The sequence below is a fragment of the Gossypium hirsutum genome, chromosome D10, assembly GCF_007990345.1.
Source record: "Gossypium hirsutum isolate 1008001.06 chromosome D10, Gossypium_hirsutum_v2.1, whole genome shotgun sequence".
In the NCBI taxonomy this organism is placed as follows: domain Eukaryota; kingdom Viridiplantae; phylum Streptophyta; class Magnoliopsida; order Malvales; family Malvaceae; genus Gossypium; species Gossypium hirsutum.
Window position 1 is genome coordinate 35,051,515 of NC_053446.1, and position 5,048 is coordinate 35,056,562.

Sequence of the window (5,048 nt, forward strand, 5' to 3'; positions counted from 1 at the left end):
AGGAGTGTTTTATGGCATATCTTAAGTAATAGAATATTATGAATTTTGAGATTAATTTTCTAGTCAAATGAATGACAAATGAATTGATTACGTATTCGTCATTTTGACATATGGTTGGTATATGAAACGTAATAATATATGCTTGAATAAACTTTCAGTATTCGAATGACATGGATTTGATGGTGATAAGATTTGAACATTGAATTCATGAAGCACAGGTGATGTATTATTGTTGTGTGATAGCTTGGTTTCGAGAAATTGGTTAGGTAAATGGTAAGTGAAAGCATTTATGGGTATAGAAGAACATTTGGAGTGAATATGAAATTTAGCTCAATTAAATGATTTCATCAATTAAACATTGTGTATACCAGAATGTGTTAGTGAATTACATATTCGTAAATTGACATTCAAAGTTCAGTTAGTGATATATGAAAATAACATGAAAAGATTTATGATTGTGATTAATATTGATTCTGACTTAAAGTGGATTCTTCAATATTGGATTGATTTAACGGATATCTGAACATATGAATAGGTATGTATTGGGCCTCGTAAACCCTAATTAGCGACTCGAAGATAATAATTTGGAAGTTTTTAATTTGGATGAAATTTTATAACTCGGTTTAATATGTTTATAAGTGTATTTATTCTGGTAATGCCTCGTACCCTATTCCAGCGTAGAATACGGGTAAGGGGTGTTACAATGTGACATCACCAGATTCGGCCCTAATGTTTAGGTTGGGTTTGGGGTGTTACATTTACTACTTTGTTCTCTATTCGACATCAAATCCAGGATTATTCTAATGTCTTTTCTCTATCGATTTATGTGTTCTTTACATGTTTTATTCAATTGAAATTAATATTATGAATAACATGATTGGCTAAACATTTTAAGGGAGATTAACGAATGGATGAGGACGTGATTAATAGAGGATTTAGGTTTTTTTGAAAGTAATCACAAGGGAGACGAGATTAGGAGATAAGTGAACCAAGTAAATCATAGTTTATCTTGGTTGAGAAAGTGAGGTCAGGAGATAAGTGAGTATCAACCAATCGGTTAATTAGTTTATGGTTGGGAGGTAATAATTGGTTAATTAATGGCTAATCCACCCTAAAACCTTAATCTGAAGTTAATTACAAACCCTGAAACGAGTTAATCTTCCTGATTGGTTTTATTGATTTTAGTCATTTTTTATTTTCTTGTTTATTTATTTTCGTTATTTAATTTCTTTCATTAGTCCCTTTTATAGTCTATTGTAATATAGGTATTAATTAATACTACGTAGACTTATTATTGTAAAAAGGCTTTCATTAAATTTATTCCATCCTCCCAAGGTACGATCCTCGAAATACTTCATGTGTTCCGTTGTACATAATACTATATTACAATCTGACATGTATACTTGCGGACACCGCCGTTCTAATTTCTTATATTTTTGTGTGCTATTTTTACTATATATGATAACACGTTTATAGGCGATCAAGTTGTTGGCGCCGTTGCTGGGGAGGTTTCAGCATTAAATTTAGAAAATATTTTTACACTTAATAAGATAAATATAATTAAGTATTTTTAGTTTTTGTTTATTTATTTATTTATATTTTTATTTATTTGTTTAATTTCTTTTCAATTTTTAAGGTTTTTTATGACTCGCAGCTCTAGCACCCAATCCAACCATATCTTAATCCGAAGCAATCTTGAGACACAATCATCAATTGAGAGACAACGATCTACTTAAACATAGCACAAATCCGAGGAGAGCTACTGATGGCTTGACAAGAGAGGACGCTATGCAACTACACAGTACCAACTCTAGATGCCATTAGTGGTAGTATTGACAGAAAAAATATTAGCACCAATAATTTTCAGATCAATCCAGCCCTAATACAAATGATTTAAAACACCTTGTAGTTTTAAGGAAACATGGTGGAGGATTCGAATCAACACCTAAAGTAGTGAAGATGTGTATCCTTGGGTTATCATTGATACTATTCATCTTTGGTTGTTCCCATTCTCATTATGTGAAGATGTGTATCCTTGGGTTGAATTACAGGTCCCAAGTTCAGTCACCACATGGAATGAACTCACAGAATGGTTTTTACATAGATTTTTTTTAATCGAAAAATCCTTCCAACTTGGTGTGATATCACAAAATTTAAGCAGATTGAGGGTGAAAACCTATACGAGGCTTGGGAGTGATTTAAATCACTATTAAGAAAGTGTCCTCATCATGGGATGCAAGAGTGGTTACAATTTTCATTTTTCTATTGTGGTCTAGATGAGAATTTAAGGTTTTAGTTAGATGGAGCATCCGGAGGATCCCGTATGAGTCACACATATAAACGAGCTAGTTAGTTGCTTGACGACATGGCAACAAACTCATATATGTGGTCTAATAAAATATGTACACAGAACATGAAGTCCCCAACAATCAAGGCTATCCATAAGGAGGATAAGTATCAACAGACCATCAGTAAAAGATTTGGGACGTGCTCAAGGCCACAAGTCCAAAGGCCAACTTGTAGAGGTATATTATTTAGGGAATATGAGTGGAAAGATCATCCAAATCTATTCTAACTTGTAGAGGTCTATTCTAACTTGGATTGGAATCCAAATCTATTCTAACTTGTAGAGGTCTATTCTAACTTGGATTGGAAAGATCATCCAAATCTAAAGTGGGGGGAAAATCAAAGAGATGGGAACTATCCATAAAATCAACGGAATCATCCTTATCAACCTCTATATATGCATAGAGTTCAAAAGAGGCCTATGATGAATGACCATACTGTATGTGGTCAAAGGATGGAAAAATATAAGGAGAAATATAGTTAACGAGGGAAGACATTTAACAAGTGCAGTTCAATTGCACTTACAATCATAATCGATTGGATGACATCCAAAACCATCTGAGCCAGATGATGAGATTGATACAGAAATTAATCCTCAAAGGAATGGAAATGAGCAAGAAAAAGATGAAATTGAAAATAATTTAGATGCCACCACTAATGCAAATGGGCCCATGGAGGAAGTAACCGAATCAATAGCTGAGCCGGAGATCTCAAAAGTCAATAGGGTAAATATACCAGTCCAATCAAGGCTAGAGGACGAACAAAAGAGGGACGAGGCTGATTTTGTAAGTCTAAAAGCTAAACATGCCAAAGATGTAAATCCCATCAATTTGCCACTACTAGAACATATTGAAAAAATCCCTAAATATGCCAAGGAAAAAATGGCATGGCATAAAGAAATGGTAAGAGGAGAACAAGTTGACATTGATACCTCGTGTAGTGTGTTAATTGTGAAAAAGATACCCTTGAAATAAAAAGATCCAGGTGGTTTTATGATTCAAATATAGATAGGGGATAAGTATTTCAGTAGGGCCCTTTATGATTTAGGGGAAAGTATAAACTTAATGTCCCAATCATTTGATTGGAAACATAGAACCAGGGAGTTAAAGAACACTTCTATAACATTACAGTTAGTCGATAAATCTTTAGTACCTCCAAAAGGTGTACTCGAGGACATATTTGTCCAGGTACGAGGGTTTATAATTCCTATCAACTTTGTAGTCCTCGATTTCGAGGAAGATCGAGACATCCCTGTTCTATTAGGCAAACCATTCCTGGCCAGATCTAAGTCGACCATCGATCTCGAATGGAATGAGCTAATAAAGAAAATCGATGGTGAAATAGAAGTGTTCAAATGTGGTCATGACTCCTAAAGTGAGGGATAAGTTAGGGAGGAATGTTATTTGTTATTCGATTTAATCCCTAACTGCCTTGATCAAAGGTATTTTTCAAGTTGTGTTAGTGCAGGTAGGCGAAATAGGAGAGAACTGGACAAATGAGGTATCCCAGAAGGACTAGAATTGGTTGGAAGGCCAACGATATTCAAAGAACTATCGAACAAGTCTAGTAGTGTGACATAATTTTTAGACCATCGATATTTAATTAATTTGTACATATTGTAAAGTAGTTTTAAATTTTAGTTGTAGTTAAATTTTAGAATTTGTACTTTTAATTGCATTTTAGAAATGGTAGAAATTAGGTTTCCAGGCGCACCGAGAAAGATAGAAGCTAATCTAGGAAAAAAACAGACGAACATAGGACTTCGACGCACCCTGAAAGAGTAGAAGCTAGGTCGTGTCACAACACACCAATGCTATGGCGCTATACGACTCTTGTGGAATAGAAAACAGATAAAATTCATGTCATGTCGTGCCATGCATAAGCTATGACGCGACACGCTTATGTTTTTCAGTGTGTTTCAGCCCATTTCAAGCTAAAAGGTCATTGGAATTTTTATTTATACCCACCAGTTATAACCTAAAAAACACACTTTTTTAAACACCTAAAAAAGAGCAACAAGATCCCTCTAGTCGTCGCACCTCGCCCATGGGGTCTAGCTTCAATTTTTTACATTTCCAACCTCCAAATTCTACATTTGCAAAATAATTTTCATTGGTACAAATCCAAGAAACATCATATATGCATCGACTATTGGATCTATCAAGAGATTCTAAAAGGCATACGAAGACGCAAGAAAAGTATTTGTTTTTCGCATTTAATCATAGCCCTATGCAGATAAGTGGAAGTTTCCATGTCTTTCGTCGAACCATTCACACGACCGAAAAGGAATGTGATTGGAGACAGCATGTTCAACCAATTCATTAAGCTCTAAAAAAAAGCAGAATCAGGAAGTCAGACAATGAACATATAGGAGAGATCCCCAAAGGCCTGGTAAGAGGAAGACTAAAGCACAGATATCACAAATAAAGGGACTAACAGACATGCAAAGTTTTTAATGGAAAATGCATTGGGTGTAAGATATGGGAAATATCCCGATTCACCTTGTGCAACAAAATGGATTGCCAACGCCAATGTCACTCACAAACATGCTCAAGAGATTCCCATCATCGGGCGATAAGGGTGCTAAAGATGAAGAAGATGATGATGAGAGGAGGAGGAGACCCCAATCGTACCACTGGATTATGAATGAGTATTTTAAGGCATATTTTAGTTTTTTTGTTTAAATTAATTAGGATTTCATT

General features: G+C 34.8%; 1 non-coding gene across 1 annotated transcript; it reads right to left on the reverse strand.

Moving 5' to 3' along the window:
- Positions 1-2,130: 2,130 nt before the first annotated feature.
- LOC121222898 (small nucleolar RNA R71) lies at positions 2,131-2,235 on the reverse strand. Its single transcript, XR_005920267.1, has one exon. It is a non-coding gene; the product is annotated as a small nucleolar RNA R71 (small nucleolar RNA).
- Positions 2,236-5,048: the final 2,813 nt, after the last annotated feature.